We start from the raw sequence: 14,329 nt of genomic DNA, 5'->3' as shown, positions 1-14,329 counted from the left end.
CGAAAGGGCATAGCTATTAAATGCTCACAAAATTGTGTAGTAGTTATTTATCTTACAAGGGGGCAAAGTTGTTGTTTAACCGCTCGTGCAAATATTGATACCCGAGCAAGCGAAGGAATCCAAAATTCGAAAGTGGCCAGTTTTTGAGCGTTGCGAGGGTTTCAAGGCACGACGGTTATATGACTTTTGCTACCGAGTGAAACACATTTTTCATCACACCAACGCGAGAAAAATTCGAACTGTAAAATATCAACAAAAAAAAAACGAACCAAATCAAATTCAAAATTCAAATTAACGTTATTAAGTAAATATTTATCATTCAATCATCATTTAAAAGTCAATTATACCAGCTAACATAAGGAAACAAAGTAACTCAATATTTGCATCAGATTATATTGCCACACATGTGGATGAAATGCAACTTTCTCATCCGTTTTTGAACTATCAAGAGCCATTACCAGCCGGTGTGGTGAAAAATATTTTCCATAATGTAAGTATCCAGAGAGTTGTATGGAGAAACGGTCATCCAGTCCTATATTATATATATTTGGCTACCTAACACATGAGATATGTCATTTACAAAATCGTCGATGTATTCGCCGCGCGGGGACCGGTCGCGGCCGGTGGAGGTCGTTTGGTGGCATTCCATGTCATTGATTATTTTTAGGTATGTGCTTTTGAGATTGGAGAGCGATAGCGAAAACAAATCAGTATTTTGGTGAGAATCTTTGAACATGGAAAACGTTGATAGCGAGGCAGTTTCTAACAAGATGCAAAGATGATGTCACTGCAAAAGTGGGTTGTTGCACAGGTGTCAGAAGTGTTGGTGGTAGTGACACCTGTTTGGGGGTGACTAAGAAGGGTTAACCCTTTTCCAGGCATAGTACGATTTATCGACCACATACGCGCCATTAGAATTTCAACTTTAGCATTCCGATATAAGGTTCAAATTAGATTACACTTGCAGGAAATGTTACTTGTCTTCAAATGAATCAACAAAGCTGTATTAATTGGAATATATTTGAATTTTTTGGGAAAACCTTGTAGATTGGTGCGGCCTGGAAAAGGGTTAAAAGTGTCGATGTCTAGTGTCACTCTGTAGTGTCAGGACCAAACCCCGTTATCAATGTTGGAATTCATTGGAAATCATGATTGGCAAAAGTATTTACAGTAATAACCCTAAGAAATGACGAAAAATTTTAATATTTTAATTAAGAAATTTCAAGAAACAGCTGCAAATAAATCCCTAACTTCACCTTTTTTCCATTATATGATACTAAAACTTATCCCAGATGCTAAATGTTGAATACGTCCCCGTTGAATGAATCCCATGGTACAATTTGTAAAATTTATAGTGGATTTATGATTTAATGCTAGTTCAGTCTAAGGTTATATACTAGAGGCGAATTTTGGGGTACGTAAATTATGGGGTCGTTTTAAAACTGCTTACCGTGATACTATAGGTATTACGTAAAATTAAATTAAAAATAATTTTCGTCGTTTTATTGCCCCGATCTTAAAACATTTACCTACACAAAAACATTTAAATAATTAATCAACAGTGTGACCTCTCAAGTTCAAACTCTAGTTCAAAAAACTGGCCAAGTGTGAGTCAGACACAAGCAAGCAGGGTTTGCACACAATACGGTTGTTTCCATCTACAAATCTTAGGGCAGAATTGTATCCCAATAAATTCTTTTGGATTATAAGAACATGTTAAACTACTTTTAGGGGACCTGTAATAACCATATTTTTGTAAATATTGAATTTAAAATATCTTTTGGCACACGTCACGTGACCAAACTCGAAACGTCTTTGAAGATTCTGATGACGTCACAACTCTCGGATTGACACTGTTGACAGTTAGGCGATAAACAACAAATGACAAATGTCAGTTGACAGCTCGTATCTTCTACGTGTGTATGTAGTTATGTGTCAAACCGTAAACTGTGACGTCACACAATTTTCAGAGCGTTTTGGGCGCGAAAGCATCCGTCAAAATATATTTTGTTAATTTAACATATTTAAAGCCGTTTTTAGTATAAAAGTTGAATGTTAGGGCAACTTTTAGTTAATATAGAACGTAATACAAGCGTTTCAAAAAATTGGAAACAACCCTATTATCTTTTCTAAATTATAGGTACATATTAATGAGAGTAAGTTCTTTAATATATTAATTACTTATGTAAATATTTTAAAAGCCGCGTAAGGATGCTCCATCCAACCAAAAGCAGCGTATATACTGAGTAAATTTTATTAAAAAATCCAAGTTTTTAAGTGGAAATAGATGTTTAATTTATAAGTTTCTTTCGTTGCACGGGAGTATCGTAACCTATTGTACCGTAAAATGGGGTGAGTAGGGATTATGAGGGCAGTTGGGTTATAAATGGGGTGAGTTGGTTATTACAGGCTACTCCTGCTGAAATCATATATTCTAATAACAAATCAAGCTATTATAAATAATCCCAAAGTGTCGATCCAACAATTTTCAAAATTCACCTTAGTAGGAAATCCCTTCTCACCCCACTACAGGGTGAGCTGGGATTTCCTACTATTTCGTACATATCTTTAAAATTATGAAATGGAACTACACAAAAAAAAAAAAAACTAAAATTCAAATGACCGGAATAATTATTATGTATCATCAGTTTGCCACATGTAAAAATAAAGTTTTATCGAGGTCTGAATGTCAGTTTTGTCCCTGCTCAGCCCATTATACGCCATGTCATTATAGCAGAAAGAAAATTCTTTCATATTTCCATTCAGGTAAATTCGAACGTACGCTCGCATCAAAATGATATCTAAACGTCATTGATTATATTTATTTCGAACAATTAACAATTAATGTCATTTAGTTATCGTGCATTTCGCTCGTACAGTCAAGGGTAAAAATACGGGTGTACACATCTTACTCAAAAATATGTCCCATAGCATCTTATTCTAGTGTAATAAGAGCGTAGTACCATATTTATGAGACGATTCTTACGATACATATTTTTGCACTTGACTGTACTTGCCCGTACAGTTCGTTTCATCCACGATGACGCGCAGATTTGTCAAATCTAACCTTTAACCTTTTGAACGTAATCGTGAACCTTGTCGGTACGCATGAAGGTTGATATTGGGCTGTAGCCGCGCGCGTCATATGACGTCTTTGGCGGTCAAAAGGTTAATAACATGACAATACGCGTTGTCCTGAATGACACGATATACCTACATGCTTGTCTACCAACAGGTGATAAGACATGGCACGCGGAAAGATGCAGAGACAGAGACAGATGGACAGCGGAAGACCCAGTAATAGGAACCCTAATAAGATACAAAGGCACACGGGTAACGTGTCCACAAAAGGATGTTTTGCCAACTTGTCCGACGACTTTTTCAAAGGCTTTTTGCCACATACAACCATAATAGCTATACCTTAGCTGCTACACCAATATAACTCTTAATGACTTAACTTAAGGTCTGTATAAAATTTGTATTATAGCTATATTTATTGCTAACGGATTCTGCGAGACGCGTGCCCAATATCTCGGCACCAAAAATCTTTCAAAGATTGTTTTCTATAATAATGTTTTGTTTACACTACGGGCTGTCAATAAACTAAGTGACATTACTAACGTGTATGCTACGCAATGTATAGGATGATATACATTGTTTTCGATTTTAACTTAATCTCATATTACACTGTGCTTAGTTTGATGTTTCAGATGACATCATTGCTTTTGGAAATACACATGTTTATCTTACACTTAGGTATTTTACATAGGTGTGTTTATTTATATAGATACTTACACTGTGTACGGCCTTTGAGGCTAAATTCTTTACAGAAATAAGTATCAGTGTCCCTCGCTAAGTTATTTTGATGCTCTTATTATCTAAGTAGCATAGTGAGTAATCAATAGCATTTAAACTACTATTTAAAGTACCAATATTATTTAAGTGGTGACCAATACTACTTAGTAGATTCTAAGTGTCATTTTGCTAATACAGTATGTTTATTTATTTATTGAGAAGTTCTACAGCGTTTATAATGAATAATATACAAAAAACATGACTACGCCAACTATGAACCTATGAACTATGAAACTATGTTACTTATGCAAATAAACGTATTTCAACTAAGTTAATGACAAAATTTAATCTTAAATATGACTTAATAATTAATGATTTGTTAAGATTTCTCACAAAGAATGTTTTTTTTTATTCGTTACTTCAGACACCATTTCTTTTTTAAGCGGAAGTTTTCAACGATCCTATGAAAGTAGCGTAAAGTCGTTTTATTTGCTTATTTATGTTTAAAAATTGAGATGGGGACTGCGCTAGAATCACTTACTATAAATAAATATATTTACGTACTTATATATAGTTTTCCTATATGTAGGTAAGTGTGGCACATATTTACACTAACACAAAAACACGGTTTCTTATCGTATTTTGTTACATTTTATTGCTTAAATTCAAAGCGATAGCTGAAGCATTACCACAGTCTTTAAGCAATCATTCGTACCCACTTGGTACCTAGGCTTTGTATAAGTAGGCATGTTATTGCAAAATCTAGATTACACAAAAAGTTACTTAATTATTAGTAACTAATGTTAAAAATGTAATGTTAAAGTTTGTCTTACTTACTAGTAAATAATGTAAAAATTTGCATAAGCCGAATCATATAAAATGCCTCAATGACAAACTGTATGTTAAATAAAGTCTACCATATTTGTAAAACTATGAGCAATCACTAGAAGTTATTTAAATTTAAAAGTATGCGTGTTTTTCATTGGCATAATAAAACATAAATATTAATGTTACTAATTAAAGAAGTAAGGCCATTAAGATAAATCATGAAATAAACATTTAGTGTAATAACACTTAAGTATATATATTAAAGTGAATTTAAAAAAATACGGGTTTAAAACCACGCACTCTAGGAATATGTCTCGAGATAGCCTCCATACATTAGACATCAACGTACTTGTTAGAGTTAAAATTAAATTAAACAATCAGAAATAATTAGTAAGTCTATTTATTAACATAATTTTATCAAATACACATGATCCGACATGAAAAATTCTACTTATTTCCATAATGATTATTATGAAATATAAAATAGAAATAAATTGATATGAAATAATAGACGATACCTACTTTAATACATATTTTCCTTCTCAAAAATTTACCAAAATTACGTTGCGGAATTTCAACTGTTGAAAATAAACCTAGAAATTAAAACAAGTTGGTGCAAAAAAGCACTCGTGCGCATGTGAAGGAGACCGAGGTGGCAATGCGTTTAGCTCTAATCACATAAAGTCGTACACGCCACTTTCTGACAACCGGCAATCAATCATAACACTGTACCTTAAGGTTTATTTTAAAGTAGTGGACGTGGAATTAACTTGACAGTGTGAATGGAGTCTCATCGACTACCAGTCATTTGAGATTTTTGAGAAACCACCTCAGTCCGCGTCAAGCACTTGTCGCCGCTCCACGCACGTCACGCTATTGGCCAATTTGAAATTCGAACACTCCAATCGACCGGCCAATCGCGTTCGAACTGACGTTTGATTTCTTTTTCGCGCAGTGTCCGTTATTTGTGGCCAGTGTTTACCGCCTTTTCGGAGGCTGATTTTATTTATTTGTGACATTGACTAGAAACAGTGACAACACATTAAGGTCGGATTTTCTCACGTTACGGTAAGTTTTGTAAATGTTAATTAGACATATCTTTTGTTTATAAGTTTAGTGTAACGGCATTTTGTGTGTCATTCCTGTCATTTCTTATTTGAGGTTGCAGAAATATGGTGTGGTTGTTGCCAATAGTGGCCTTTGTACCCACTTTAGAAATTAACTAAACAATTTAGTGCTATTATAATTATAATGAATACTTATTATAACTAGGTAGCTAGAAATGAATAGCTGTACTGAGTTTTTATTATTGGCATCTAACTAGCGTTTATGCATGTGAACAATAGAAAATAATTAACAACGTAGTTATTATACTCTCATAGTAAATATGAATCTACCTCCCTACGTCATTATCATTTAATATGGTTATACTTATACATAGGTACTTTTACCTAATCATTATAGAATGAATTGATGTAAGTAGAAACTCTTCTACTCATACAGGGTTAAAAATAATTAATGGGCCCCGGAAAACAAATAGCCAAGAACTACTTAAAAGATACTTATTACTTTGATTTTATTCATTTTACTTGATTATTAACATTGGTAAGATACATTTTAATGGTGTTTTTGTGTTGTGATGTCCCCTTTCCATTATAGTCCTAAAGGAAACATGTTAGGAAACGAGCTTTCAACAACATTGGAGTTGCAAACGTCCATAGGCTGCAGTAGCCGCTTAGTACCAGGTGGACCGCTAGCTGATTTGCCATCGTCGTTGTAGAGAGAATAGAAAAATAATATTAAGTAAAATTAGACATCATAACGATTTAATGTAATTCCAATACAGGTGTATCTATTTTTCCACCTGTATACACGTAAGTATATAAAGCTATGTGTGACATTAAAATTGAATGATAAATTTAATTTACTCCGAGGATTGCGTGAATGGACTGTAGTAATCTTAAAATATCAACAGGTATGTAGCTGTTTCTTTCTCTTAACCTCTCGGACTATTTTTTTGTCCAATAGTTTCCTCGTACACGGATCCGCGTTCCGGCGATAGTATGATACGAAGGCTTAAGCAGTCAGCAGTAAACCTTGAATCCGAATATTTGCAAATAGTCAACGATATTTGGCTATATAGTTATAAGCGTTTATAATATATGGTATCCACTTTTCATGAGACTTCAGGTTCTGCTGTTCAGGGCTATAACCGCGAAAATCGAAGTTTTTTAATTTGCTGGCATTTTTCTCCGTCACTCTAATTACGTCTTACTGAGAGTAACAGAGACAGATCCCCGCAATTTGCGAATTTCGGTTGATTGATATGGTAAGATTGCTCGCGCTGATCGTTGCGCACTACGGATGGTGACATTTGGCATTCCACTCACACTTATAGGTACGTGCGAACTCCATTGCGAGTCGTGCTAAGGTATCCTAAGAATATTATACATTAAAGAAATTGTAAAATGTGAATGAAAATATTTAGTTAAATATCGTTCTTTCCACAGCGATATATGCATCTGAACAATCATCTGACATAATATCAAACGGGAGGCGATGTCAATTTTTTTAACTTGTTTCGGTTTCTGCTATTCCTCAACCCACCAACGGAGCGGCAGCTGACATCTACGAGGGTTCATCATACATAGACGTTAACCCCTATAGTTTTTATAGTCATATAGTTTTCGCCCGCATCATAGATAGACGTTAACCCCTATAGTTTTTATAGTCATATAGTTTCCGTACCTCAAAAGGAAAACAACGGAACCCTTATAAGATCTCTTTGTTCTCCGTCCGTCCGTCTGTCAGTCTATCAAGACTCTTTATCTCGGGAACGCGTGGAGGTATCGTATTGAAATGAAAACTATATACTCGAGTCTAGAGTCCCTTAAAGCTTAAAAAAATCAAACTTTTAAGTTAATGTAAAAAAGATACGACCGTTTATGCAGTCAACAATGTAAATTTGGACACTCAAGGGAATCAAAATGTATAGGGTAGGTACTTCCCGTTGACTTAGAACTATGAAATTTGGCAAGTAATATTGTTTTATACTACAAATACAGGGAAAAATCTGAAATCCATAAATTTGTAAAAAATAAAGAAACAAAAAATTCGATAAAGTACGGAACCCTCGGTGGGCGATTCCGATTTGCACTTGTCCGGTTTTTCTTTTTCTTTTGGTTTGGCGTCTGTCGACTTACAATTGTCATCTCGGCTAGGCTGCCTGGATTTATTTTTGCGTTTTAAAATGTGTCGATGTTATAAGCAGTGTATATAGATAGGTACAATACAAGTCACGTCACACCTTCGCCTGACTTAGCTATAATTACAATCTCCTTGTCAATCAATAAGCGGCGACTCAAGAAAATTATGGCAATTAAAAGCACAATCATAGCTACGTTCATGTACTAACTATAACACTGACCATAGGTGTATCTTAAGGCTTTGAAATAAGGTTTATTTTATTGTCAATTAACGGCGACAGAGTCAAGGAAAATTAAAATAAGCAGTGTATCCGGTAACACTTGTTCTCTGCACGTGATCTGAGGTCATCTAATGTGAAATCATCAGTTAGAAGCTTTGTTTACATCCGGTGGATCACGAGTAGGTTTTTTATAAAGTTATATTCAAAATTAGAACTAATCAAATAAGTAGTAAAACAAACACACAAGTTCAATACATAACTAAATATCAAAGCCAATGTTGTTTTTGACTTCATGTGGTTTTTTTTACCCCAATAAAATATTTTGCCTCAGAAGTGCGTCATTTATATAATGTATTCACACGTAAACAAAGACGGGTTTTAAACCATAGCATAGTTGGAAGATTTTGGACTATAAATGGGTGGTAAACGGTACTGTAAAAGAGATACTGTCTATCTGAGGTGGGGAATGTAAATGCTCCAGGTAGATTCTGACAATATTTATATATTTTTTCTTCAAGCAACACAATAAAATACAACTATCGACTAACTCAGATGCTTGCTACTTTCTGAATGAAATCGCCTACAGATCTTTATTCCTTCAGCAGGGCGATAGTTCTGAATTCAAATAATCGTTGCCAGTTATCTATCTCGAGACTATGAAGGTTTCCAACCTTCACAATACTTAAGTACATATTCATGCGTCCGTCAGATCTGACTGACAAATCTGTCAATCTATGGCGGGAATTCGGCATAGTTAGCGACGGAATATATACAATGTGTTTGAACACGTATAGTGGAGCCGTTAACCAAGTATAGTACGATTAATTTTATCGACAAATCGTCCACCATTCCTAAGTTTTTTCTTAACCATTTTAAAAATGCACCCCTTCAAAGTCATATGGCGCCAAACACGACTGCACTTGGTTAATGTGCCATTATGTGTCCATCCCGTCGGACATAAAAAAAATCATCATTAAATCATTCGATAGATTATGGATAATTTCCAGCATAATTGTCACGAAGAAAAATTACTCGAGACAAAAAGAAAAATTGTGTTCGAAAATTTACTATGGTGAATTCCAGGAATTGCTGAGTTAAAACAATTAGCTTAGCATCTCTGCATACATACTTGTATATGCACTTATGCAGCTAATAGTTTTGCTACTTAAAAAATATTTGATATAAACCCTGATTACGGTTTCATTTCCGAAGAATGCCACGGGAATTTCTTACACCTGTCCGTCAGCCAGCTGTATGTTTTTTTATGTCGCCTTGATGTATTTTTGATTCTTTTGACCTACACCTACACCATAATCAGGTTCTAGAGGCAAATATGGTCCAGTAATTATAGCTTATTTAAAATAAGGATTTTGAGCCATATTTAACTTCTAAAAAAAATTCTTCGATATAGCTGAGCTCAATTAATATCAAATTTACATAAAAAAAAAACAAGTAAAATGATTTTTTTAAATATTAAACTTTGAATTTTATTGTACCTTGAATTGTATAAAAACTTTTGAATAAAAATTTCACTCCGTGTGTGTGCTGGATCATAAAACATTTAAGTTAGTTGTCTAGATATATATATAAGAAACATAATGTACCTACCACATTATAAAAATATTTTCCCTAAGTAGCGGAGCAGAATTGCCTGTAAAGTTAATCCATTCACATTGATACTAAATTCAATTATTGTGTTCCTCGTACCAATGAGTTTCAATGAGTATCATTTGATATTTACCAGACGCTTTTCGATGAAGGAAAACATCGTGAGGAAACTGGACTAATCCCAATAAGGCCTAATTTACCCTCTGGGTTGGAAGATCAGATGGCAGTCGCTTTCGCAAAAAACTAGTGCCTACGTAAATTCTGGGGATTAGTTGTCAAGCGGACCGCAGGCTCCCATGAGCCGTGGAAAAAATGTCGGGACAACGCGAGGAAGAAGAAGATATTTATTAAAAAGACAGACTAAGTTTATGAATAACGCTATTACACCAATAAAATGTTTAGGCGGAGAAATCAATGAACGCCACATTACATCTGCATGCCTGTGAAGCCTAGACTTTCATGACCACTCTTACGATTTCTAAAAATGTTTTCGATCAGTAATTCTCGCAATAAACTTGAATATTTAACAAATTCTTCATACGAAACGATATACTTACACATATTTTTACGAGTATGTGTATTTTCTCTTAGTTACTTTTATTTTCTAAAATATATGTCATAAAATTGATTCATGTATGTAATTAAACATTAACAATTTAAAACTGTGCTCCCTCTGCTTACTTTATATTTATTTGTGCAATGTGGAATGGTGTTACACTATTACTCGCTTAAATTTTATTTGATTTATACCGGAGAATATACACGTTTAGGATTTTTTTTGGTAAACACGCTACGTTTTCGCTTGAATAATCGAAGCAGTATAACGAAAAAAAAATGTCGTACAATTTTAATTAATTAATTATTTACTGGATGTTACTAGGAAATACTACCATAACGCTTAGATTTTTATCATTTACTAAAAATAATGTAAAGGGGAAATAATAACCTATAATTATAATACAGTCGGGATTTATGTAAATACAGTTGATTACCTGACTTAAGTAGTAAAATTTGCAATCTTGAATAAAATTATATTACTTACTTATTATGGTTTCCTGTGTTAGGAAAGTAAATTATTTCTTATGCAGTACGTATATTATCTTGGATAATTTTTCCTATCAAAATTGATGATTCGTACCGGAAACCATGTTTATTCATGTAGATTATTGTTAAGAACTTATAAATTTTGGCAATTATATAAAATACATTATAGTAGTCGTAAAAGTACATTAAAATATCTTTATTATTTTTAATAATTAAGGTTCAATGTAGGTGTCTACTTAATCACTTTTTTAACGTTTTAAGAATAAAATAATTGTTAAGTATTAATTTAACTATCTTACTTACAAATGAAACTTATGTAGGTAGGTACTTAAATCAATTCTTATATCGTCACGCTTAATGTTTTACGATTCAATTAATTATATATTAAATATTTTTTAATAAAAAAAACATCCCAGGCGGCCTCCAACCTCTTTAACTAGCATAACTAGGAATTAAGTTGAAGATGGCCACTATTGGTCACTGATGGACACTGTTGTCAAGTCACTAAATCATTAATGATAATTTTTACATAACATATTAATACATAACACATTATAAGATCTATAAGGCATCATCAACCAAATTACGCGAACGGTCAACCCATAAAAAGCTTGAGAAAATTTTCCGTTGCACCTCCACAGAGTAATAAATTAAAAATGTCATCCCATTTTTATCTTATCTCAAACTGGTGAAAACGTCAAACGTATCAACCCACGATATAGTGGTTAAAAAGGTCAAGAATATATGGGAGTTGATTGTAACATAAGTCGTTTTAGAACTGCGGGAGTTACAGACCGGACGGTGATGCGCAGACGTCGGTTTCACTTTAGCGGGCAGTGTTCCGAATGCACGCAAGTCTATCGAATGACCAGCCGGAGTTTAACCAAGATCTCAAAATCCACTACAACTACAGGTTATCAGAGAGCATACTTATAGTGGTTAGTTAGACCGTTCGGCTCGCCTACGCCTGGTACGCGATTAGAATGGTATCGCAGATGGCGTCCATAACTCGCGCGTTTGACGCATGCGTGGAAAGCGGCATAGCGAGATAGCATCTATGTAGAGGAAACATTTGCCGACCTCCAAAAACGTAGTTCTCAATTTGTATGCATGTTTTGGTGTCAATCAGAGTTGGTGTAGAAAATTAATTAAACAAGCATAATATTTAAATTGCTTTGATCCAAGGTATGTCAATCTAAATGGACATAATTAGGTTGAAGAGAAGTTATAACTCGCGTGTCTTAATTTTTTATTGAGATATCGGAGCCAAACGTTCAGATGAATATCCGGATAATAAGCAATAACAGTTAACCATGGACATCTGCAACAGAAAAGTGGTGGCAAATGCGTTGACGACCCTTAAGGTGGGAGAACGGTCTTTTCTTGAAGGTTTGAAAACCATAATGCGTATACTAATGTGTTTACTGTGACATTCGTATCGAAACATTAAACAAGTCCTCATGTGCGGGTGAGAAATCTACCTGTTAGCAGTAATAAAAATAAAGAAACTAATTAAGTTAAAGATCAAACATAAATATGGCCTTGCGTAAAATCAAGATTTTCGTGTCAAAATATGTCGACTGGACATTTAAAATTTTGATTTTAATCAAAAGTGCAACACTTAACCGAAAGTCGAGGTCAACGTTTATGGCAGTGAAACTAGAGCGGCAAGAATAAATAGCTTCACCTACTGCACTTGTACCTGTACAAGCCGGATCGTTGGTTGACATTATTTTGTTCTGCGTAACCTAAAATATTTACCAAATAAATCTCCAAAATTATCATGCAGATTTATCACAAAATACGCAGATAGAGCGATTGAGTTTTGGTTTCATGCTATAATTAATTACCGTAGTATAATTATAATGCCAATATAATGTCAAAAACTGAAAATTGTTGATTTCCTCTCAGCCAGTTTTAAATATTTTAAAATGAATATCGCGTTTTTACAGAGGCGCGTGAATATTTTAGCTGTAAATATGTATACATTTCACGATAAACTTGCATTCCCATAGCATTTAACATTATTAAAAATTTAAAACAGGTACTTACCGCGTGTTATTATAAAATTTATCCAAAGGATATCCGCCGGTGTTTTCTGATGGCACACAAAAAACCAAACTAATGAGGAATAAATAAAATAAAGAAATATAATGGACCCACGTGAATTTTAGGTAGCACTGGAGTACTTTTGTCGGATTTTATAACTGTGATAGCTGTGTATTTAGCCACTTGTTACTCTTTATTACACTCATGTACGTTGTATGGTTCACACTGCGTCCCATATAGTGCCATTAGTCAGCCTTAAGTCCGATGTTACTACTTAAACTGCTATTATAATGCTATTATACTGCTAATGTACAGCCATAGTGAACTTAAGGCTGTCTAATTTGTGCCCAAACTGGTTCTATAAGAGCATTATAGCAAGCTATACAGCTCTTATACAGCTGACTTACACAGCTTGTGGAGTACATGTGAACGACTAGACATCTCATATAGAACCCCGAATGCCACTTGGGTATGGTACAAACTGTGCGAAATGCCTTTCGAGTTCTCAAGTACACGAACTACAAGTGACGTATCGATGCCCGGTGGCTATGCAAAAAGTAAATGTTTTCAAATTTCAAATGCAAGCAAATTAACTTGATTAAGTATACCGGTTGTGGCCTGTGACAGGAGCTATAAGCTAAACTGTAGGCTGTAGTGTATTCCTTAATTAAACTGACCAACATGTTCAGCGACTTTTAAAAATGGCTTATATTTTGAATTTTAGTACACTTTAAAGTTTCTTCTAAGATGTACTGCGTATTTTGTTATGTTGAAAGCATGAAACGTAAAATATTTTTTTATACCTATTAAAAAGAAAAAAAATTATGAATTCATAAAAGTTGTAAGTACATACTTATAGTATGAAATTGTATAGTTTCACAGTGTACTAGTTTTAAATTGTAATACTGTCAATTAATGAAAATGAAATAAAATGATAAGGATCCTGACTGAATTTTATTCATCTTTGTGATTTTTTTCTGCCTTCTTACACCACAACCGAAGTTTGAATCCTCGATGTTTTGACCACCACACACGTATAAAAAGTTACATTTTTCGTTTTGATTGAGAAGTAAAACCCAATTCGGTCATTGAATTTAATTAGTTAAGGTTAGAAGATGGTATATTCAGATACTATTTGAGATTCGTTTGATGCATTTATAAGTCATCAGGTAGAAATTCTGTTATTCGTAAGTAGGTACGCAGCGACGTACGAGTATGTAAACATATGTTAATGATTAAGCTTTCAATATTAAATCCGAATGGTTTTAATATTTCTTAGAAGTATGTTATCTACCTAAATGGGAATGTTTAACGATGTCTTTGTCTTTTACTCCTTACTGAAGAGTTCAAGAGACTCACAATTTTCGAAATTTAAACCAGAACTAAAACGAGTTCTTAATAATCTTCTCGAATACCGACTTAAACAATACAAGAACTTAACAATTCAGATTAAACTTTAGGCGTACACATTAAAGTTGAAATTGAAAAAGACGATACAAGAGATGAGATCGAGTGTACCATTTCTAATGTTTATGTTATCGATCAAAGTTAATAGCCCCGTTTCAACGTGAGCTTCAC

The 14,329-nt window shown here is 33.9% G+C and overlaps 1 protein-coding gene across 1 annotated transcript in view; it reads left to right on the top strand.

The window, feature by feature from the left end:
• The first annotated feature begins 5,447 nt into the window (after positions 1–5,447).
• LOC133524968 (glutaredoxin domain-containing cysteine-rich protein CG31559-like) overlaps positions 5,448–14,329 on the top strand; it is a 130,479-nt gene continuing 121,597 nt past the window's right edge. Inside the window, exon 1 of the mRNA XM_061861142.1 lies at positions 5,448–5,691. The gene's annotated coding sequence lies outside the window, so the exon portion shown is untranslated. The remainder of the gene's footprint in view (positions 5,692–14,329) is intronic.

The sequence above is a fragment of the Cydia pomonella genome, chromosome 14 (genome assembly GCF_033807575.1).
Source record: "Cydia pomonella isolate Wapato2018A chromosome 14, ilCydPomo1, whole genome shotgun sequence".
Taxonomy (NCBI): domain Eukaryota; kingdom Metazoa; phylum Arthropoda; class Insecta; order Lepidoptera; family Tortricidae; genus Cydia; species Cydia pomonella.
Note: the sequence above shows the minus strand (reverse complement) of the source record. Positions and strands in the feature narration are given on the sequence as shown.